Below are 25,460 nucleotides of genomic sequence, written 5' to 3' on the forward strand. Positions count from 1 at the left end.
GTCCCTGACCTCTTGTGCTCATTCTAGTCAGACAAATCCTGTTCATATTCCCAAAATGCAAGTCTCAAGTACTTAGCAGCGCCATAACTCAAGAGTACTCAGGCACGAGAATCCGAAATAAGATAATTCACATCTCGAGCTGCAGTCTCAAGAGTAAACTATCTACAATCAGAATTCCTACCTGACATACCTATCTATGGTCCTCAGATACCATGAGAAAGATTTAAGGCCTATAATATTTGCAATTCATAGCTTCACTTAGTCCCTCATACTTAGCCGAGACCACGCGAAGCAGCTATAGGCTTTATCCCTCAATCGCTTAACTTTCAAGTCAAATCGAATCCCACAGTCCGGCATCCTAAACTTCAAGCCTAAGATACACTACAGAGATCTAAAGCCTAAACTCTGATACCACCTATGACGGCCCCACCTCCCCCTAGGGCATACCCCAGGGTACGGCGGGTCGCCTGCCCAGCTCTCGCCGGGATTCAGTCATTCACTACAGTCCTCAATTAAAATCGGAATAAATCACAAGAATAAATAGGGCAACGATCCAAACTTAAAGCGGAACTTATATACATTGCCATCCCAAAAGGGAGTATAAAGATCGAATATACAAAGGTTCTCAATCCTTCATACGTCTAGCCCGTGCTAAGCACTAGGGCGAGAACCATTAAAAAAAAACAAAAGAACTAGACTAGGCTAGTCTATGCTCTCATCCTGTTCGCCGTCCCCTGTTAAGGAAACAAAACTAAAGGGGTGAGCTAAAAGCTCAGTGAGGTTCCGAACACACAGTCAGATAGTCAATTCAATACTTTAAACATGGAGTATCAATATCCAAGAAATTTTTACAATGGAAAGCGATAGTAACACATTCATTAAAAGGATACGGGCTCACATGGAGCTATTCGTTCGTTCTCCTGACATTTCCCCTTATTCCTCCAATTATTTGAAAATTTCCTTTTTGAGAAGTAAAACCCTCGTGCCTGCGTTCGTTCATTCATCCCCTTCCGAACGTTGACCGGACTCCACCCATCCGGACGTTGGCCGGACTCCACCCATCCGGACGTGGCCAGACTACAAGGTAATACTCGAGTATACCAAATTCACCTAGGGTCACCATATCGTCCGACCGAGTCCGCTTCTGGCTCGAGTCGATCGGTAATGAAGGACAGGTCCCAATTCAGCCAAAAGGCTTACATCATGCGCAACTAATGTTTCAATCGTTAAATCATTGAAAATTTCACATTTCATTTAGGTCGAGCGTGATAAAGTACACGCTCGCCTAGAAAATTAGTTTTAGAAATCCTTGAAAACACTTAACACATCATCAAACAACAACAACAAGTCATGAAATCATGGAGAATATAACAAACAAGAAACACTCACCTATGTACGAAAAACAACGGGTAAAATATCCTTCCGGATATTATCCCCAGTCATCGAGAAAACCTAAATTAAACGAGAAAGAATATTACAGATCATCTAGCACAACAATTAGGTGCAATCAAAGAAACTCGACAATTATTGAGTAGAACGTACAAAAAGACTTTAAAGTGAAACGAGGACATTTGGACCCGTGGACAAAAATAACTAGGGTTTCATAGACCAAACGTAAGTATACCAGTTCAAATAGAAACTTAGTCCTCGAGCGAAAATTTGGGCAGCATGCCCTTTGTATTTTCCTATTTTTCATCCATTTATGGCTTCATCCTTTTACTCAATCAAACCCAAGGTTGTCCATAACAAAATTTCATTTCAATAGCCAATCCATAGGCTCCAAACAATACAAGAACAAAAATTAAGATAATATCAAGTGCGGAAATGAAGTTTACAAAAGACAGTATCGACAGGTTTTTGCGGAATGGGCACATCCCAGGCTACGCTTATCGAATTGAGGTACAACTTATACCCTTTCGAAGCTAAGACACAAGGCTCCAATGTTCGTGAAGATCACTTAGTCCAATTTCTAGTGTAACCTAATCAAATTCCCAATTCACATAACCTAATTCCAACTAATCGGCTATTTAACCTTACTGTATTCAAATGGCCATATCTCAGTCTACCAAGGTCCGTTTAAGGTGTTCTTGGTGGCGTTGAAAAGCTAAGACAGAGTGCTAAAACTTTCATGTTTTGGCAAATGTCTAAATCCAACTTGTTAGGGTAGTACACGAAATTAGAGACCGGACGGATGGGTTGATGGCTAAATGTGTTACTTTGGTCGAGCAAGTGGTGGATGGCAAGATAGTTGACGGGAAAAGTGAGGAAGAAACTCCTAGTGTTGAAGATGAAAATAATCCTACTGAAATAGCAGAGACTTTTGGTTCCGCCGATCACTAAGCTAGTAATTTAGATTACTTTAAAAGTTTTGTCAAGGATAGTCGGGGTGGTGCTTGTTTAAAAGCCATTACATTTTGTAATTTGCTTAACTATGTTTCCTACCTTTTGAAGCAATTGAACGTTACTTATGAGGTGCTTGACTTTATTGCTCTATGACTTCAAATCTATGCTATGGGTTGTACACATTTGCAATTATTTCGGTGTCTCCCTTTTTATTTTTGTTTTGCATGATCAAAGTGTCAATTTTCAAATTTCGCTTATGTGTAATTATTTTACGTCATGCCTTTATAAATGTTAAGTTTATGGGCGGCCGAAGAAGTGAAAGGGGACCGAGGACGAGAATTTAAGCAACTCCAAGCTCAAGGGGATGTTTAGGGAACGGCATTGGGCTAAACCAAAACCCTAGAAGCGAAAAGGATAATCTCGTAGTTACTGCCATTAACCGTATGATTGATATCTTATCACGGTTAGCTGAGTGTCTGTGACAGCCCCACCTTCCCCTAAAGCGTACCAAAGGGGTTAGCGGACTGCCTGCCCAACTCTCGCCAGGACTAACGAGGCAGTTAAACACAATTTGAAACGTTTCGGAAAATAAAAGTGTGCTCAAACGAATCCAAAAATCACAAAACGGAAAAATGAAAATCGGAGCGGCACATGAATAGTGCCGGCCACGTCACAATCCGGTAGGAATTTGGCCGGATTTCCGGTCGGATTCTTGGCTGGATTGTGGCCAGAGAGCAACTAGCTGGATACCAAAAATTCCAAGGCAATCCGGCCAAGTTCTGGCCGGATTCTTGGCTGGATTTGCCTGTGAACTTTCTCGCTAAATTTTTTTCCTTTTGCCGTTTGAAGTCCGAACCTGTCAGAGATCCAACCAAAAACCAACAAAGCATAAAACCTTGAAATTAAGCATTTACGAACCCAAAATAACGCATGAATATTGCCGACCATGTTTATACAAGTAGGGTGTCAAATTTACAACTCAAAAGAAGGGACGGATCAAAATACACCTAGGGTTTTTCAACCATTGAGGTGCTATACAAAAGAGTATTAACTAGCTCAACTCGACTTCCCAATTCACCGTCTTCCAAAAGTTACCCATATCCCTGTAAGGAAAACAAAGGTAATAGAATGAGTTTTCGCCCAATGAGGTACCATCACCCACACAACGAAGTTCAAATAAGCATGAAGCCAATCCAACCAAATTCATTCAATCAAGGAGTTAACTAATAGCATATTTCAATAAAAATTGGTAAAAGGATACGGACGGCTCTCAAGAACCCTTTTTCCTCGCTTGCCGTACTTGTTCTCGTCTCATTGACTCTCTGTCAATGTACAAAGAGTAACCAACCGTAGACCCCACTTTCTCCAATTCCTTCCACCTCACATTCCCCTACCGGGCCCGCACTCCAAACAGTTCAGAAATGGTAATACTCGAGTATATCGGAACCAAGAGTCTCATACTCAATGATTCCATATAAACAGTCCCCATGGCTTATCAATTTCCTCGACCAAGCCCTTGCCGGGTCGAGTCAATTGACCACCAATGGGGTTGAGCTCAGTGATAACAGTAATGGTCGTTGGACACACGTCCAAACGACACCAGTTTAAGTATATTCAAGTGAAATTCAATTGATACAGTAAACAGTCACATAAATCATAGAGTGCGAGAGTGATAAAGTACACCCTCGTCTCGATCAATCTCAACAGTATACACAAGCATTCATGTCATAGATTGCAAGTATAACAAAACCATGAAGTAACAATCATGTGAGTAGTACCCTCACCAAGCAAACAAAGAGTGAAATCACAAATTTCTGCCCAACGAGCGCTCCGTGTCACCGGCACATCCTAAAACATTCAATAGAATGCAATGAGACTCGATTACGAGTCAAAAATTCAAACCACAAATCACTAATGTAAAATCGTAATAATTTGAAAGTAATATAAGGTATACCCGGTGCTAAAGGTTTAGACAACCCTAGGGTCACTAATTAACCTCTAAAGCAACCCAAATACAAGAAAACATGTGAACCTACAAATTGGAGAGCATTTCCCCTTATAATCTCGAATTTCCAACCTATGATCACTCACTTATGTTTCCCAAACACAACCACAATTACCATTGCAAGTCATAGGCCATTCAATACAACTTATTAGGGTCACAAGACCCTTTAAACCAAGCCAATTCAAGTGTTCTATAGCAACCCTAGAAAAGCCCCATTTACAAACCCTAAATCTGAAATTTTCTGTACAAAGCGGAAATTTTCCGTAAATACCTACAATTTACACACCAAAGTTTCATTCTAGACCATTCCAATCCATCATCCATGGCCAACCAATATTAAGCATATAAAAACAGAAAAATCATGAATAAAAATAAAAATTCATCAATCACTACCAAAAGGCATGAAATCTTCCACAAAATCATCTCCTTAACTCACACAAGTCACTAATTGAACACTATCAAGAACAAAAGGAAGGTTCCTTAGTCACTTACCTTGCAAACTCAAGAAAAGACCCAACTTAGCACCTCCTCTTTCCAAACCACTCCACCAACTACTTTAATACTATCTAACTAAGGGTTTTTGTGAAGAAATTTGAAGTTTAAACAGTTGAATTGCAGGATTGAGCAAGATTGGTTGAAGAAAGTTGAAGGTTCTTCTTTCTTTTTCTCCTTGAGAGAGTCAGCCAAGAGAGAGATGTATGATGATGAATTTTGGGTCAATTTCTTGGTTATTTAGTAAAGGTGGTAAATGGTCAAAGTCCAAGACGAAATAGGAAAGTGACACTTGTTCCTCTTTTAATGCAAAGCTATCCTTTTGTCTCTCCAACACCCATCTATTTGGGTAATTTCTAATTATCTCTTAACACCTGATAATTAATCTCGGTATACAAAATTTAACCTAATTGGTCGAATTTTATCGAACTTTCCGCACTGGCGGGTCCCACGTCCGGTATACACTCCTAAATTCTCATGAACTAACTTATACTAGAAAAATGATCTAAAAATCATATTTACTCATAAAAGTTATTTGGAAAATTTTCCTAATAAAGAAAATATAGGAAAAGCGTACAATAAAATAAAATAAAGCCTAGAAAATAAGAAAATTTATGGGTTCTCACACTCTCTCCCTCTTAAAAGAATTTCGCCCTCGAAATTTCTCACCTTGCTTCACGAACAGTTCAGGGTATTTCTTTTGCATTTCTTCTTCCACCTCCCAGGTAGCCTCCTCTATCCCATGATTTCTCTACAAGATCTTTACTAAAGGAATCTGTTTATTTCTCAACTCCTTAACTTTTCGGTCAAGCAACTGTACAGGTTTCTCCTCGTAGGTGAGGGATTTATCTATTTCGATTTCCTCCGGTTGTAAGATGTGAGATGTACTTCTTAAGCATCGAGATGTGGAAGACGTCATGAATTCTGGATAGACTCGACGATAATTCTAGCCGATACGCTACTTTACCCACTCTTTGGAGAATCTTAAATGGTCCGACGAACCTCGGTTGAAATTTCTTTCCTCTACCCACCGTGACGTTTCGTAATGGTGTGACCTTAAGAAAAACACGGTCCCCAACTTCAAACTCCAGATCATTTCTTTGATTGTCCGCATAGCTCTTTTGTCGACTTTGAACTGTTTGGAGTCTTTGCCGTATCAATTTGACTTTTTCTCGTGCATCCTCCATCCATGGAATAGTTGTTGGATCTAGCACTTCGTCCCAGTAAATCGGTGACCGGCACTTTCGCCCATAAAGCGCTTCGTATGGAGCCATTTGAATTGACGAATGGTAACTGTTATTGTAAGCAAACTCTACTAAGGTCATATATTGACCCCAATTACCTCCAAAATCCAAAATGCATGTCCTTAACATATTCTCGAGAGTTTCAATTGTTCGCTCCGACTGTCCATCCATCTAAGGGTGTAAGGATCGAAAACAACCAAGTGGAAGAGATAAACAATGTAAAGATCACAAACGTAACAATAAGTAAATAAAAAGGAAAGAATTGCAAACCAATTAGCTACCCACTTCCTCTTGAGCTTGTAGATTAATTCAAACATGCTTCTTCAAGTTGATGAATTACAATCACTTTTGTGTACAAAGAAAGGTTCACCTCCTCCTTGCCCCGAACTCCACTCGGTCAAGTTAGGACATTTTACTATCCCTCAGGACAACCCTCGCAGAGCTACACTCATGAAGTATTCACTCACAAATGAAAAGGTTACAATGAATCTCGCACCACTAAGACTACAAATCTTCTTGGGAGAGTATTTTCTCACTAAAACCACTCTAGATTTTTTGTATTTTCAGTGTACAAAAGTTATTTGAAAATTCTGAACATACTCTATTTATAGGAGACCAAGAAAATGCTTTATTAATGCTTCCAACAGATAGAAAGTAGCTGAACAGTCAACTAGCCATTGGAGTACCGGACGTCCGGTACTATCCAAGTATGCGTCCGACAGCAGGCAGTAAGTTTACAAAATATTTTTCAATTCTATTGGACGTCCTGTGAGGACTCGAAAATCTATTATTTTTAAATCCCTAATTTTGACTTAATTAATTATTTATTTGGATTTTTACCACGAATAATATTTTCTAGCCTTATTAGACCTAAGTACATGGTATTATAGCTTCGTTATATTTTTAAAGTGTCTCGTTTCAAAAATTATTTTCTTAGAAGCTTGTTTAGTGAAAAAGTAAAAACGCGTTTGAAAAATTTAACCAATTGGGAGTACATTAAGCCCGAAAAATTGGAGACATGTACAATGGTCTTAAAATAGGTAAATTTAGGTTTAAGTACTCAAGTGATAGTTAGTGGTACGATCGTTATAAGAGTTTCTCGAAGGTTTCACTTTATCGCGCCTAAATTGGAAATACGCGTTTTCACGTGCGTGATTAATTGAGGGACTTTATACCATTATTTTGGGACAATTAAGAGTGAATAATATTTATATGAATATAAGTGCATTAGAGGTTTAGTGCACTAGTGAAATAAAGTCGAAAGGAATCGAGCCCAAAATGTGCTCGTGTAGAGAGTTGACTTTCGGCGAATTGTGGCCACACATTTAAGCTTACTTTAGAAGCTTTATTTCAGCATGTCACATGCCTCTTTCTTTTTCATTTGGCCGAAACATCAGCTGCAACAAAACAACACCAAGTTTTGCAAATTCCATCTCCAAATCTTACACAAATCTTCATCCAATTCACACCCAACTTAAACCACACGTGGCTTAACACTTAAGGATCATTTGAGCTGCAAAGGGGAGCTGAAAATCACGGTTTTGCTGGAGTAAAGGGGGGCCAAAATTCTGCTTGAACATCAAACCAAAGTAGGTAATGATCCAACACTCTAAACTTGGATTATAGAGGTTGTTTAACACCTTTAAGCTTGGATATTCATATGGGTGGTTGTTATTGTTGGAAATTTGGAAGGTGGGCTCTATGAACTCCCACCCTTTGTCTTGATGGCTGATGTGATGATTGATGATGAATTTAATGTTGGTTTAGTGCTCAAAATGGTAGATTAATGGTGTATTAGTAGTATGAACTTCAAGAAATGCATGAGAGGAAAAGTTCCAATTCTGCCCCTGCTTTGAACATATCTATTTCTGCCGAATTTTGGGGTTGTAATGACTTATATATGATGTTTATATGTTGTATAGATGGTGTATAAAATTTCATTGAAAAATATTGAGGTTTGGTGGGCCAAATGACTTGATTTCACAAAGCTAGTAAATCTGGAATTGTTCCCGTAATGCTCTGACCAGCTTTCGTGTTTCGGCCATAATTTTGTGTTCCAATGTTGAAATCGAGTGCCGTCAGCGGCATTTGAAACTAGACATTCCAACCTTTCTGACGGTATAAAATGCACATTCTGGTTCCATTTATGTGAGCCGAACCAATCATTTAAAGTCGGCTGTTCTGTTTCTCTATTTTACTGGAACGAAATGCTGAGGCTGCAACTTGTGGCTCGAATTCGAGCTAGTTGTGTGCCGAATTTCAAAATGATTTCTTCTGTTAAATTATAGCTCTATGAATGTGTTTTCCAACACCATAAACCATGCCCAATTCTCAGTTAATTTGAGTGATTTGTGATCAAAATACGAAACTGCCCTGCTCTTGAAAACCCTGACTGTTGGACAGATTTGATGCAAGGCTTGGTATAGACTTGCTAACTGAATATTTTGGAGCTAAACACTTACGAAATGTACCATGAATATTCCTTAGGCTTTGTCTACACTAATGAGCCATGTTTGAGGAATTTTTCCTTGACCAAATGTTTGAAATGGAAAACAAAAGGTTCAAGGCAGTTTTGTCTTAGTATTTTCGAAACTTTGGGTGTTTGATTGACTACCTTCCCGAAGGTATTTTTCCATGAAATTTGATAGAGGGATACTCTTTATATAGGAGTATTATACTGCCAAATTTTGTACCAATCCAAGTCCATTTCGATACCTAACTAAACTCCCAAAGTTGGAAGCTCAAATCTGGAAATTTGTTCACCAGTTTTGAATTTTTCCCAAACTTCGAGCTACCGTATCTCGGTGCTCGAAACTCCGATCCTTGATCCGCTTTTTCTGTTACAAACCTTACTTGCAACTCTAATTCAGTTACAAATTTCAGAGGCTAGCTCGCAACGTGTGAATTTTGCCGAATGTCCAAAGTTAGCGAAAAACCAACCCTGGCTCAATTCTGAGTGTTCTGGAACAGCAACTTTAAACCCATTTTTGAATATCTTTCACTTAGATTCATGGAAATGTGTTTTCTAAAAACTTTTAGTACTTTCAAAGAGGTTTCCAACAGTACCAAGTTTTCCAATTTTTGACATGTAGAATGTGAGATACGATTTTTCAAAATATCGTATCAAAACTGAAAATTTTCCGAATTCCCAAGGAATGGAGTTTTCAAGCACTTCTTATTCCTTCGATATTACTTGAACATGTTATACCTGATTTTCCAAAATGAAAACTCAATCGCTCTTGTACTTTGAGAAACTCTAATTGAACCTTGATTTACGGGTAATTGAGGTTCGATTTTATGAAATTTCCTTAGATTGTACTAGTGTACAATCTTCCTTGACAATTGGGATATATGAGTGATGCTTCACTATTATTTGCTCAGGCACACACGAGGACCCACAAGAGGATCCCACGGTGGACGCTTAAACTTCGAGTGCCCTTTTCTTCTCGTTTTACTTGGTGAGTGTCAAGTGTGTGTTACTTGAACTCCTGTGAATTCGATACGTGATTACTTGTTATTGATACTTAAGATTTTGGGAAATAGAGTCGAGTGTGTATTTTATCGCACTCGTTCTCATTCGAAATGATTTAACTCATGCTCAAATTGCTTGAATATATCGATTGCTTGGATACATCGATTGCTTGTACGTATCAATGCTTGATACATGATATGGTATGCTATGGCTGCATACGTCGTTGGAGTGAATCTTCTCGACACACAATTGCACATGGGGATGCCCACATCTCATTGGCCGACCTTGGACTCGAGCCGGCATGGGCTTGGTCGGGAATCTTGGCGAGCCATGAGATATATAAGCTTGACCTAATGAGAGGTCTTGCTTGGCATACTCGAGTAGTATCGCCACAAACAAATGACAGGCGGGCCCGATATAGGGGTATGTAAGGTGAAAGGGGACAGGTTAAGTGGAGTTCTACGGACAAAACCTACCCGATTGACGGAGTGTCAATTCGTGGAGGTTATTGATCGTGCAAGTGGAATATAGCTCCTGAGAGCTCCTATATCCTTGAATTGTTTCCGTTTACTTTCCGGTAAATTGTTAATTATTGAAACATAATATTGCTTAGCTTGTAATTGGGATTGTTACTTTAACTACGTGCTTGCATGTGTGTCCTTGGCCTCACGAGCGTTTTGCTCACCCATAGATTTGTTTTCCTTAACAGGATTGGAAATGGAGTTAACGCGGAGAAATCTCCTTGTGGATATATTTTGTTTTAGGGTTTTAAGTGTATTTTGGTTTGACCCCTTTATGATTGTACTTTTGGAAGTTTAATGTATCATTCGGATATATGTGATGTATATTTTGGAATTTAAGTTGTAATATGAACGCCCGATGTGCGGGTTGGATAATGGATGGATATTGTTCAGCATGAACGCTTCCGCACTATATGTATTTGTACTAATTTGATTGTGGTATCTAGTATCGCTTTAAGCTTGAATGTATATTGCTTGAGTCCTGGCGAGATCTAGGCAGGCGTTTCACGGATACCCTTTGGTGCGCCTTAGGGAGAAGTGGGGGCATCACAGTTGGTATCAGAACGCTAGGTTAGAGATCTATATGGGAGACATATTAGATACTCTACCATTAAGACCTGGGACCGGATAATTAAGTTCTACCTTAAGAGGTATTTGGGGCATACTAGTGTTTGGGTTAGGCATGCATAAACGACATCCGAACTAGATAGTGATTTAAATTTCTAACCCGAAAAGTGCTATTATTTTGCAGGGATGGAAAACGGAATTGGAGTTCTGGTAGCTGACGGGAATGGCCATGCGAATGGCCATATAGTGCCTCTTAGGCCTATCTACTACGGGGCTCTAGGTGGGAGAGCTCGAGTACGCTATTCCCCATCTGACAGATATCCCCGATGTGCGTGTAGGGTTACCTTTGCTTACCCGAACCACCTTGTGCTTGCTCTGGACGACGAGCGTTGTCAGCTAGTGGATCTTAACAGGGATCTTCAGGCAGAGGTGGACGAACTTAGACAGATGGTTAGCGCTCAGGGTGAGCAGATTGCGGAGCTCGAGGAGGTGATCGAGGGTGAGGTGGCCACATCTGCAGTGGTTCGTAATGAGCTTCAGAGTGCTAGGGCTCAGCTTACTAGGTTGAGAGAGGATATCCGTAGTCGGGCTTCCGATATCGTAGCTGATGCCACTAGGCTAGTAGATGAGGCGATGGGTGTGGCTCAGGACTCTGAGGCGGAGGTTCCTCCTGATAGTCCTGCTGCGGACTAGGTCTAGATTGTTCGACCTTTCTTTTGACCCTTTTGACTAATATAGCTAGTATTAGCAGGGGTGATGCTAAGTGCTGAGGCCATTGTATTTTGCATGACTGTGTGCCCTATTTTTGAGGCACTTGCTTTACTTTAGTCTTCTGTGACTAAAAGTACTCTTGTGGCACCTGTGTGCTATATTTTTGTGACTACCCCATGACTTGCTAATTGTATGAACTTGATATGCTAATGAATGTAAATTATTGTTATATCCAATGTCTTCTTGATTGGTTCCTGCTTTCTACTTTGCATCGCATAATTTATTTATTTCTTGCACTAGGCATGCCTAGGTTATGGAAGGACTAAGAAGGGGTCAAGGCCGTGGTCAAGGCTGTGGGCGAGGGACTAGACCGGCTCAACCTCAAAGGGATGACCAGGGATCAGCAGCTGGACCGACCCAAGGTCAAGAAAATATTGAGGGTAATCAAGTGGCTACTGCCATTAATAGAATGACTGATATCCTAGAGCGTTTAGCTGATAGACAAGGACCTGGACCGTTCAACCAACATGGCGGTCAAGAAAGAGGAGAGGATAGAGCCTTAGAGAGGTTCTTGAAATTTAACCCACCTAAGTTCCTCGGCGAACCTGATCCTGAGGTAGCGGAGAATTGGTTAGAAATGATGACCAACATATTTGCTGCTTTAGACTACACTGAAGATAGGCGAGTGAATTTCGCTGCTTTCCAATTTGAGGGAGTAACCCGTGCTTGGTAGGATCTGATAAAAGGAAAATGGGAGAGACCGATACTTTGGGGTGGGAGATGAACCAACGGCCCCATTCCTTCCCTCATTCTTCTTTGGGTAAAATACACGGAACCCCCTTATGGTTTCGCGAAAAGACACATTACCCCCTTATCGTTTAGAAACCTACACAGCTGCTAGTATCATCACTCACTATTCAATTGGTAATGTGTCTGCTAACAAATGCTAGAAATGAAGGTCTATTAGAACTCAGACCCCTTGGACTTGGGAGAATTTCACAAGGGAATTTAACGAAAAGTTTCTTCCGCCCTTAATCCAAGAGAAGAGAGAGGATGAATTTATCAAACTAAAACAGGGAGCTCTTAGTGTAGCTGAGTATGAAGGAAAGTTTACTAAGCTTTCAAAGTACGCTCCCGAATTGGTGACCAGTGAACGAAAAAGGATTAGACGGTTTGTTCAGGGACTTAATGTGGAGATACAAGAGGGCTTGGCTGCAGCCCAAATCTCTACATTTACTGAGGTACTGGAGAAAGCTCAAAGGGTAGAAAATGCAAGGATGCAAGTGAGAGACTTCCACAATAGAAAAAGAAACTTTTCTAGCCATACTTCTGGACAAACAAGTAAGAGTGTACAACCTTCCAAGATGGGAAGAGGAGCAGGAGGAGTGAAGTCTGTTGGAGATTCTAGGGGAGCTCTATCTAGAGGGGGTCGTAGTGGGACGACTCAATTTAGGGGAGCGCATTCTACTGGATCGGCTGTGACCCCTCAAGTTACATGTGGATACTGTGGTAAATCCAACCACTCTGAGAACGATTGCTGGATAAAGTTGGGGAAATGTTTATTTTGTGGTAGTGCTGAACATCAAGTCACCAATTGTCCAAAATTGCCAAAGACGGGAGGAAACCCTCAAATGCCAGAAAAGTCAACCTCTAAGCAGACCAGTGCCGGAGGAAGTTGACCGAAAGTACCGGCCAGGGTTTATGCATTGAATTATCAACAAGTTCTTGAGGTAACTGAGGTGGTAGAAGGTACAATCCCAATCTTTCACCGTTTAGCTAGGGTTTTAATTGATCCAGGTGCTACACATTCTTTTGTAAACCCTAACTTCATGAGTGGGATAGATTTGAAACCAATTAAGTTACTATATGATTTAGAGGTTAAAACGCCTACTGGGATCAAAATCTAATTGCTAACTTGGTGTATCAAAATTGTGAAGTCTGGATTGGGGAACGAAAATTATTGGCTGATATGATAGGTTTGACGATTAAGGGATATGATGTGATATTAGGAAGGGATTGGCTAGCCCGTTATAATGCCCAATTGAACTGTAGGACGAAAATTGTAGAATTGTGTATTCCAAGAGAGGCAACCCTGAAGCTGGATGTAAGGGGCAAATTGGCTTCATCTGCACTTATTTCAGGAATTCGGATTAGAAAATTATTAAGTAAAGGAGCTCAAGGGTATTTGGTTTTTTCTTATTAACACCCTAAGTGATAAGATGAATTTGGAGGAAATGCCTGTAGTGAAAGACTTTCCAGATATTTTTTCCGAAAAGTTAGAGTCTCTACCTCCAGAACGGGAAATAGCTTTTAAAATTGATGTAACTCCGAGAGTGACACCTATCTCTAAGACGCCATATCGGATTGCTCCAGTGGAATTGAAGGAGTTGAAATTGCAACTGCAAGACTTGCTGGAAAGGGGTTTTATAAAAGAGAGTGATTCTCCGTGGGGAATCCCAGTTTGGTTCGTTAAGAAAATAGACGGGAGTTTGAGGCTATGTATAGACTATAGAGGCTTGAATGAGGTCACCGTTAAGAATAAATACCCACTGTCCCACATTGACGAGTTGTTTGACCAATTGCAGGGGGCGGTAGTATTCTCAAAGTTGGATTTGAGACAGGGTTATTATCAGTTGAGGATTTTGGCGAATGACATACCCAAAACTGCTTTTAACTCGAGATACGGGCATTTTGAATTTGCCGTGATGCCGTTTGGATTAACGAATGCTCCTGCTGCTTTTATGGATTTAATGCATAGGATTTTTAAGCCTTATTTGGACCAATTTGTGGTAGTGTTCATTGATGATATTTTGGTGTATTCTAAGAATGTGAAAGACCATGAGAAACACTTGAGGGTTGTTTTGCAAACCTTAAGGGAGTATCAATTGTATACTAAGTTTAGCAAGTGCGAATTCTAGTTAAAAGAAGTGACTTTCTTGGGACACATAATTTCTAAGGATAGGATTAAAGTGGATCCAGCTAAAGTTGAAGCTGTTTCGAAATGGAAACGACCGGAAAACCCTACCGAGGTTCGGAGTTTTATTGGATTAGCAGGGTATTATCGAAGATTTATCAAAGATTTTTCTAGAATTGCTAGACCAATGACCGAGTTGATCAAGAAAAATGGAAAGTTTATATGGAGTCCTAAGTGTGAAGATAGTTTCCAGGTATTGAAAAGACGGTTAACAAGGGCACTTGTGTTAGCTTTGCCAAACGGAAAGGATAGTTTTGTGATTTATACAGATGCATCTAAAGAAGGTTTGGGATGTGTGTTGATGCAAAATGACAAAGTGATAGCATATGCCTCTAGGAAATTGAAACCGCATGAAGGGAATTACCCGACTAATGATTTGGAGTTCGCTGTTATGGTCTTTGCCTTGAAGAAATGGAGACATTACTTGTATGGAGTAACATTTGAAGTCTTTACTGATCACAAAAGCCTTAAGTACTTATTTTCACAGAAGGAACTGAATTTGAGGCAACGTAGATGGATGAAATTTTTGGAAGACTATAACTGTATGATTAATTACCATCCAGGGAACGTTAATGTAGTGGCTGACGCTTTGAGTCGTCAAGTATAGATGGCTGGATTGATGATTAAGGAATTCCAATTGTTGGAAGAAGTTAGTTATTGGAATTCTCGACTGGAACCAAGAAAAGTAATTTTGGGGAATATTGTATTGAATTCCACTTTGATGGAATGTATCAAGGAATCTCAAGGAAAGGACACTGAGGTGCAGAAGTGGTTGAAAAAGGTTAAAAAAGGGGACAAGTCGGACTTCAACTTGAGAACGAATGGTGTATTGAGATTTCGGAATCGGGTGGTTGTGTCAAAGGATGAAGGGCTTAAAAAGAAAATTTTAGAAGAGACACACCGATCAAAGTTTACGGTACACCCAGAAGGGAATAAAATGCACCAAGATTTAAAGAGTCTGTATTGGTGGGAGAACATGAAGAAAGAGATTGCTCAATTTGTCCAAACATGCTTAATTTGTCAACAGGTTAAAGCCGAATATCAGAAACCATCGAGACTTTTGCAACCTCTAGAAATACTTGAGTGGAAATGGGAGAACATCACCATGGATTTTGTATCGGGATTACCAAGGACACAGAGAGGCCATGATGCGATTTGGGTAATAGTGGATAGATTGACCAAATCGGCTCATTTTCTGCCGATTAATATGAAATACCCGTTAGAGAAGCTGGCCAGATTGTATTTGGATGAGATCATTAGGTTGCATGGAATACCTGTCGATATCGTGTCGAATAGGGATCCAAGATTTGTTTCGAGGTTCTGGCAAAAGGATGCAAGAAGTGTTAGGGACTAAATTGAATTTTAGTACTACATATCATCCCCAAACCGATGGATAGTCTGAAAGGACAATTCAGACCCTTGAGGATATGTTGAGAACTTGCGTTCTGGATTTTGGGGAGAGTTTGAGTAAGTTTTTGACTTTAGTAGAATTTGCCTACAACAATAGTTTTTATTCTTCTATTCAGATGGCTCCGTATGAGGCATTTTATGGTCGAAAATGTAGGTCTCCGATTTGTTGGGATGAAATAGGAGCATTCTGCCCGAATTTTTAGCTCCTAGTTAGAGGCCGAATTGGCCTTAGATTAAAACATGAAAGTTGTAGGGAATGACATTTTAGAGGTGTCTACAAAATTTCAGGCCAATCGGAGTAGTGTAGAATGAGAAAAGTCGAAATTACTCTTGCTGTCCTGGTTTTATCCGAATGTAAGAATTGCGCCTCTAATTGGTTGTTTTGGCTGGAATGGCTTCCGAATTGGTTGTTGAGGCCTTCTGATGAAATTTAGCCCTGTTTCTTAGCTTTTAGCTGGTTTTGGAATTTCTAGATTTGGACTTGGAGAGCCTGAGTTATGATGTTTCCGCTAGAATGCATTTTGGTGAATCTGTTTTACGTTTTTTATGTAGTATCTTGCATTTTTGACCTGTTTTCACTCAAAACTGGGTTGAGTGACCTTCTATGATGTTGTAGCCCTGTCTTTTAGCTTCGAAATGGTGGGTCTTGTACCCTCATCCAATAATCGTAGTGAAATTGGTGCCATTACCGCAAAATGAGGTCAAAAACTGTTTTTCAGGGCTAAAGCTAATTCCATTTCCGGATTTTTCTGGTTTCCTCTAATGCTTATATATGCTTATGGAACCCTATTGTGATCGTGTTGGCATTGGTTTATGACTTGTAATTGAGTCTTCTTGTGCTTATTGGAATATTCTAGGGCTTGACTTTTATTTCCGGTCATTTTCCTAGCTAACTTTTGTACTTGGATAACCTTGAGCCTATTGAACGGCTGTGGTGATGAATGTATATTGAGTATGACTTTGGGAGTTGATTGAGGAAAATAATGAAGCCGTGATGGCTGGAAAAGTAAGAAATTTAGGGGAAGTGCTGTCCAATTTTTTTTTCTAGGCCGATTGGTTCCTTTAAGTTTGAATTGGCTTGTAATAGAAATGAAGGGCTTTTGGGTTGTTGAACCTAGGTCTTCATGTTACCTTTTTGTTTCCAAAAATCATGTTTTGTACCCTTGCATTAGTAATTATTTGGCGAGACATACGACTAGTAGTCGAGCCTCACATGTGCATTTTGTTTACTCGATTCTGGATGTGAAACCTTCAATTGGTTTACTTTGATTATTTTAGGGTTTCTTGGCGATTAAAGCCAATCCGAAGTGAAAACTTTTGAGGTATCTGTACTTGAACCAGTGAGTGTACCACTCCCCTCCATTGCTGTTTAACTTGATTTCTGCTCTGCAATCTGTCTAATTTGTTTGAGACGAGGGTGTACTTTATCACACTCGTTCTCTTGTCTGTTCATATGCCAATTTTGGTGTCAATCTGAATCTGTATCTGTATCTGATATCTGTATCTGTATCTGTATCTGTTCGGACGTCGTTTGGAAACTTGTAACCAACGACCTTTCTGTAACCTATGAGCTCAAATCCTATGGCTAAGTTATTCGAGTCGGGCCGGTAAGGGCCTGGACGATTAGATAACGAACCACGGTAGTCTGTTTTGGGATCTTTGGGTATTGAGACCCTTGATTCCGGTATACTCGAGTATTACCATTTCTGTTTCTGTTGAGGTGAGCGGGCCCGGTAAAGGGGTGTTTGGTGGATGGAATTTGGTGTAAAGTGGGGTCTACGGAAGTGTTGGTTCTATATACGTTGACGGAGAGTCAACCGGCTTGGATCAAGTACTGTGCTGGAAAGCTGGCTCTTGAGAGTCACATGTATCCTTCCTATTTGAGTTCTTGTGTTTACCTGTCTTACTTTATAGCGAGCATTTGTATCTGATTTGTATAACGTGAAATGCCTGATTTTTCTGCTACATGTTTGGTACCTCATTGGGCGTAAGCTCACCCCCTCCTCGTTATCTTTGTTTTCCTTACAGGAACCTCTTTTGGAAATCATGATTTTGAGAAGCGAGTTGAGCTAGTTAGATAATCTTTTGTTCTTTTGTATAGCTCCTCGAGAGTGAGCAAACTCCAAATGTATTTCATTTCACTGGTTCCACTTGTATTGTAAACCTAGCGACATGTATATATGAAAGCGTTTTCCCCATGTTTAAGCTTGGCGGTCTTCAATCGTTCATTTCTTTTGGGTCCTATCTCGCGTAATATCGGATTTGTGTGATTCAACTTCGTAGTCCTGGCGAGAGCTGGGCAGGCGGTCCGCTGAACCCTTTGGTTCGCCTTAGGGTGAGGTGGGGCTGTCACATCATCCAAGTTGTTTTCTTAAGTTTCTAAATCTGATTTGTGGTTAATTTTGTTGGTACTTGGGAATCTTGAAGAGAACCTACAAGATTTTAGGGTTTCTTGAAGTTCTTGGTTACTACCTTGAAGTTCTTGAAACCTTGATACGTATCTTGCTAGTTCTTGGAGGGTTGAAGAAGTGCATTGGAGAGCCGACCAAATTTCTGGAATTTTACTCTTTCGGTCAAGTACTTGTTGTTTCTTTAAGTAAAAAAAAAAAAACAGAAACGAAAACAAAGAAAAAGAGAGGGAATCCGATTAGCAAGAAACAAAGAAAAACAAGAGAGGAAAGCCAAGTTTTATTGCCCAAACAGTTACTTACATCATATTTCCTAGCCAAAACAGAAAATTGAACAAAGAAAAAGAATCAAAGTTTTGATCAATCACTTCTTGAAGTTCTTGAACTACTTGTTACTTGGGAATTTGACTCACCTTTCTCTTGAACATCTTCTTGTACGTTCTAGCGTCGGTGAAGGGCTTCCTTGGTTTTGGTGTAAATTTCTTGGGTACATCTTGAGTAACCCGTTGGGGGGGAGCTCGAGTAGGGTTGTCTATACCTTTTTGTGGAGAAACCATTGTTGCACCAAGAAACCGAAATTGCCTTGTTCTTGAAAGAGGGGAGAGAAACCGAACAGCCTTGTATCTTGAACAAAAAATTTTTTGTAAGTCCGAAACTGATTTGTGCATGAAAGTGCGGCTGAGAGGAAGGGTTTATAGAGTCCCAACCGACCTTGGTGAGGGAGTTTGGGAAGGAGAAAAATCTGAAATTTCGGTTGGAAGAGTTAGAAACCAAATCTGATTTATAAGTCTTCTTGGAAAGGAATTTGGAAGTTTCTAAAAGTTGTTTCAAGAAGGAAACCAAATCTGATTTGAAGCTTTCTTGGGTTAGAATTTGGAAGTTTCTATAAGTTGTTTCAAGAAGGAAACCAAATCTGATTTATAGCTTTCTTGGGTTAGGATTTGGAAGTTTCTAAAAGTTGTTTTAAGAAGGAAACCAAATCTGATTTGTAGCTTTCTTGGGTTAAGATTTGGAAGTTTCTAAAAGTTGTTTCGAGAAGGAAAGATTTTCTAAAGGGTTTCCAAAACTAACTTGTTTTCCAAAATCAATTAGGAAACTAAGTAGACCACTTGGATAACTACTTTGTTTTCACTTGGACACTCTCCTATATTCTTTCCTATATTTTAGGGACACACTCCTACAATTTAGGAACACCTTTCTACATTCTAGGAACACGCTCCTACATTTTAGGAAGCTAGGTTTTCATTGAGATTCCATTCACACTAGCACATTACTCAAATCTGCCCGCCACTTGAACCTTCCAAAGGGCGCATGTATTCCATTCTTTTCACCTCCATTTCGTGTCTTGTTACTTCAATACTCTTGTGGAAACGGTTGGTGACATTTATTGGACTTGTGCGGTATTTCTCAACTATCTAATCCAATAGGTAAAGGTATTTGATAAGATCATTAGAGTGTTTTGAGTGACAAATACGAGAGTTGAGTGATACACGACTGATGAGCACATGCACGTAAGCTTGTGAGTCGTGAGGAATCTCTTTTTCTTTGCTAACCATTTTTGCAGGTCACGTAATCATGCCTAGGGGAGTTGCCTCTTACTCATACAACCAAGAATTCTTGGAGAATGAGCCTCTCAAGAGGAGGAGTTCCAAGCGGCCTACTCCCAGGCATAGTTCCATGGAATTTAGTTCACAACGTGAGTTTCGTTCACTCCGGGAAGAGATGGAACGTTACCATGCTTCGTGTGTATATGAAAGGTATAAACGAGATTGTGATGAGTATGAGAAGGAGCAAAGAAGTTTGCGTCGAGCATCTAAATCGAGGTCAACCTCAAGCAAATGAGACTCATCTAAGAAGTGTCTTGACAATCAATACAAGGAGTTTGAGAATTTTGAATTGAGTTAAAGCTTCATGAATCAAAGGATAAATTCCGAAGTCGGACTAAGGCATTGATTGATTCCATGATGGAAAGACTTAGCCAAGTACTGGATTCACACTTAGAGCAACTTAATCATGTGTCAACCGGAGCTAGTAAGGGAAAATTTCATCCTAGTTCCTCGTTGATTGAAGAGCCAAATATGAATGAGTTGCAACCGAGCCATGAACATGAGCTAAACAATGAAAATCAAACCTCATGTACAATGAGTGAGCAATGGTCCGAGAAGAATGGAGTGGAAAAAGGCAAGACTAATTTGGCCGTAGTGAAGAGAAAAGAGGAGGAGTTGATCATATTTACAAAGGCTGAAAGTGTGAACATTTTGTTTGCTAACCGGCTAACATGTGTTTTGTTTAATATCTCTTCATTTGTCCAGATGAAACAAAGTCAAGTAGAGTTGGTCATGGCATGTTCCATCCCAAAGTCACTTGGACACTTTGCGAGTTTCCATGGAGTTTGTCTTCTAGGAACTAAATCTCTTTGGTATCAATTCGTGGAACATTCAAACCTATCCGCGCCATTGGAGGATTCGTTCGAGCTCATCTTAAAAGGGAAATTCCAGATTCTATTGCTTGTTCTCTACCTGCGAACCTCACCTTTGCCTTATTTTGAGCATGTTACTAGCACTAACTCTTGTTGCTCTTATGTAATATTGGATTTTCCGCTATTTAAATCGTGTATCTCCTTCACTTGTAGTTATTTATCATTCAATGAATGACAGATAAAAGATCCACTGATATTAATCTAATCCAACCAGAACCTTTGTTACTTTGTAGTTGTACATAAACAAAACATTGCAAGTCCTACTTATGCTTTCTATTTCGACCCATCTGGGGGGATTCATCCTATAATTATATTCCAGTAACTAGCAGAATCGTGGATAGGGAACTATACTAGCGACTTACCCCCACTTATTGTCTATTGTAGAAATTTTGGGGATCAACAACTGGACCATGGAAACTAGAAATATTTTTTCTTGGATAAAGGAACAGATTACTCGATCTTTGATTATTAATAATCAAAGAAACTTAACTTTCGAATGACTAAATATATATATAGCGGGATGTCTCTTAGTAATGGCTGCTGGTGCGATTTATGATTTGAAATAGACTAATTAATATTATCCTTGTAAAATCCTTGTAAAAGGAAAAAGTGAAGGAGCTCCATCTAAGAACTTCTAATTGAGATGGGAATATATACTAGGTTAACAAAACAAAAAGCCGTTTTTGAATCAATCCAAAGTCTAAAATAAAAGGGGTTTTATAAGATTAAAAGGGTCCGTTGAGCACCTCATGGCTATGTCATAATAGATCCGACCACTTGCCCTGGATTGACTTCCAGATGATAATTGCTCTAGTGAATAACTAAAGAAAATGGATAGATGGAAGATAAAAAAATAGAAGAGAAATAAATTAATTATACTATGTTCAACGAAATCTTTCAATTTCTTATTTTACTATGTTCAACTCTATGTATTCCTCTATCCGTAGAGTACATTAAATATACATACTTATATAGCTAGAAAGTATGTAATCAAAGAGAGAGTGGAAAAGGCTCTTATCTTGTAACTTGAAAGAAACCCTTCTCTGTGGAGGAATAGAATAAGAATTTATTCTTATATATAATATAGACAATCTCGAAAAAAGAAGATTTAATTAGAAATATCAACAAATTCGTGCGGAGTCAAAGAAATGAAATAGTGTTGATGAGAAGTGTAAAGGACTAGCACTGGAATCTCAAGTTGAATCAAGTGGTGGAAGGCACATTGAAGTGTCAAAGGGAGTTTTCACATTTAAATCTTGTTCTACACTTTCTTACCATTTAGTTAATAATGTACCATTAGTTCTTTATCCGATTTCTGAATTCTTTCAAGTTGAAGGTTATTTTGTTTTTGTAGGTAGTAACGCTGTCCACAACTATGGTTAAAGACTTGCAACCTGATTTCGTGCTTATTCCTGCTGAAAGTGGTGCACGTTCGTGCTTCTTCACATGTCCAAAAGCTGGTCACCACGAGCTTACTTCACCAACTCCAACTTGCGTAAATTCATGCGATTCGTATGGAGTGCGTTTCATTTCATTGCTGCCACTTATGTCGGGTGATGCCTACAAATATGTCAATCAAGATTCGAATGTTGGTCTTGCATCACTGCTTTGTGCTTCTAAGGAAGTGCAACCCAATTGGTTCAATGTTCCACCTCCAGATAGGCAAGTTGTGCCAAATCAGCGACAACCAGGGAAGAATCATACCACCTTGAACAACCTGATTCGGAATTTCTCTTGCTCCCATGAGCATCATTATGAAGATCCTTATCTTGTGCATGAGAATGGTAAGCTGTTGCACAATTGTATGCCTATGACCACTAACTATGAGATTTATTGTGTAGGTGACAATATGACAATCTATGGCCGAAGGCTGATTAGAGAGCTTTGGATTGCTACCTGGAAGTTTCGCGAGCCTTACACAAGCTCTTTCCTATCTTGGCGCATATCGTTGTTTGAGAGCCTCATGAAGCTAATCAAACGGCATTTAACTTGGCTTGTGACCTTTCATTTATTCCCAACGTGGCTGACCTCCAAACGCACTGTCGATTTGAGGTGTCATACTACTAACTCTTGTTAGTATCTTTCATCCCCATCTAGATTTGAGGACAAATCTTTCTCAAGAGGAGGGGACTGATGTGTGCACGGACCTTAGCCCAAGTAATGACCCAGTTCGAGTTCCATTGGGCCCAGTCACACGAGCACGAGCCAAGCGCTTCAAGGTGTGACGGCCCCACCTCCCCCTAAGGCGAACCAGAGGGTTCGGCGGGTCGCCTGCCCAGTTCTCGCCGGGACTCAGTCGTTCACTACAGTCCTCAAATGAATTACAATATAAATCTCAAATATACATCACATGGTCCACAAACATACATCCAAGTCTCCAATAATTACATGTCATAAGCGAAGCGGAAACAATTCCCCAAACTATACATAAAATGATTCCAAATCCAAATTGTACAAAATATATGCCATCCAGCCACGTGAATAAGTACTACAAGCCTTCCTTCGCTTGGAGCCCTGCAGAGGGGAATAAAATATTTTTGGGGTGAGCTAGAAGCTCAGCGAGTAACCAGTAAAATCAGTAATCAAATCGGTTTAACAATATTTCATTTCAATGATGTCATAAATCAATGATGTCATAAATCAAATGATAAGTCCAGAAACAATTACAACATTTACAGGAAACCATACATGAAAGGATACGTTCGTTCGTTCATTCGTTCCTTCGTTCGTTCTCCTGTCATTCCCCTTTCTTTCATTCATTTGAAAATGCATTTTTCATTTATCAATAAAACCCTCGTTCGTTCGTTCATTTCATTCACCAAACTCCACCGACCTCCACCAACCTACATAGGTAATACTCGAGTATACCAAACGTTCACCCAAGTCCCTAATCGCCCGACCAAGACCGCTTCTAGCTCGAGACGATCGGTAACAAGGGGCAATGGCCAGTTCAGCCCCAAAAGGCTTACATTCATGCGCAAGTAACATTTCAATCAATAAATCCTTGAAAATTGTACAGTTATTTAGGTCGAGTGCGATAAAGTACACACTCGCCTAGAAGCTCGTTTTGGACATCATTCAAAGCACTTAACACGTTATCAATCAATATTACAAGTCATGAAGTCAAGAAAATATAGAAAATAAGGAACACTCATATGCAAGCACGCATGATATGCAAGAAAACAGTTCAAAAATAACTTTGGAAACATTTTAAAGGTAAATAATGCAAGAAAACGGTCCAAAAGTAACTTTGGAACACAAGTAAATAATGCAGGAAACGGTTCATAAATAACTTCAGAAATAGTTTGAGGTCACTCACCTCCACGGCTCCGAAACTATCCATTATATAGCATTGCCTTGCTCAAATCCAAGCCTTAGATCACAAACTCAATGCAATCAAGTCCTTTCAAAGCTCGGACAGCACTTCCCCTGAATTTGCTAACTTTTCCAGCCATCATGGCTTCATTATTTCCTCAGCCAGTCCCAAAGGTACACACACAACAACAAGTTCATCCAATAGCCATTCAGCAAGCTCCAAGTAGTACTAGTACAAGTCAAGCTAGGGAAAAGTCCGGAAATGAAGGTTAAGCTCAAAACCAGAAAAACAGTTTTGACGTCATTTTACGGTAATGGCACCAAAGGCGTTACGATTGTCGGATGAAGGTGCAAGACTCACCGTTTCGAAGCTAAGAGACAGGGCTACAATATTACAGAAGGTCACTCAGCCCAGTTTCGAGTGTAACCAGGTCAAAAATACAAGATACTACACCAGAATCACAAAAACAGATTCACAGAACACATTCTAGCGGAAACATCATAAATCAGTCTACCTAAGTCCAAATCCAGAAATTCCAAAACCAGCTGAAAGCTAAGAAACAGGGCTAAATTTCATCAGAAGACCTCAACAACCAATTTGGAAGCATTCCTGACCAAAACAACCAATTACAGGTGCAATTCTTACATTCTGGTAAAACCAGAACAGCAAGGGTAATTCCATCTTTTCTCAAGCTACACTACTCCGATTGACCTGAAATTTTGCAGGAACCTCTAAAATATCATTCCCTACAACTTTCATGAAGACCACTCAGTCCAGTTATCACCCTAACTAGGTCAAATTTTCCAAAACAACTCCAGATTTTCCAGTTCGAAATTCACTTCAAAAATCAACTAGCAGTCCTGCTTTATTCACTCATATCTCAGCACACAAAACTCCAATTCAGGTAATTCCAAAGCCATTTGAAAGCTAAGATACAGGGCTAGAATTCTTAAGAAGACATCAATAACTAAAGCGGTAGTATTCCCAGTCAAACTACCCAATTACCAAAGCTGATTACTATTCTCGGATAGAAACAGGATAGCAGGGGTATTTCGGTCTTTTCACAGGCTACCGAGCTCAGATTGAGTTGAATATTTACAGTAACTAGAAAACATCATTCTCTACAACTTTCATGTTTTGTGCTAAGGCCAATTCGGCCTCTAACCTGGTCAAACAGAAACGGGCAGAATAGGGGTTAGTGAAACCCTAATCTGGAATTCATGCATTCAAGTGCTAATCTTCCACAAAACAACATCTAAAACAACTAAAAACTACTAATAAGCAATTAATTGAAGTAAAGATGATGTTCTTGGCAAAATACCTTAAAACCACAAGAAAGGTAGGAGCTTAGGCTTTGTCCTCCAAAAATCCTTCCATTCAAGTTCCTAATCTTCCTTAACTAGCACTTTGTATGGAGTAATTTGAGTTTCCAATGGTTGGAACTTAAGATTTGGCTTGGATTTGAAGTTGAAGATGAAACTTTTTCTCTGTTTCTTTCTCTCAAGTGTTCAGCCAAGA

The sequence above is a fragment of the Coffea arabica genome, chromosome 7c (genome assembly GCF_036785885.1).
Source record: "Coffea arabica cultivar ET-39 chromosome 7c, Coffea Arabica ET-39 HiFi, whole genome shotgun sequence".
Lineage (NCBI taxonomy): Eukaryota > Viridiplantae > Streptophyta > Magnoliopsida > Gentianales > Rubiaceae > Coffea > Coffea arabica.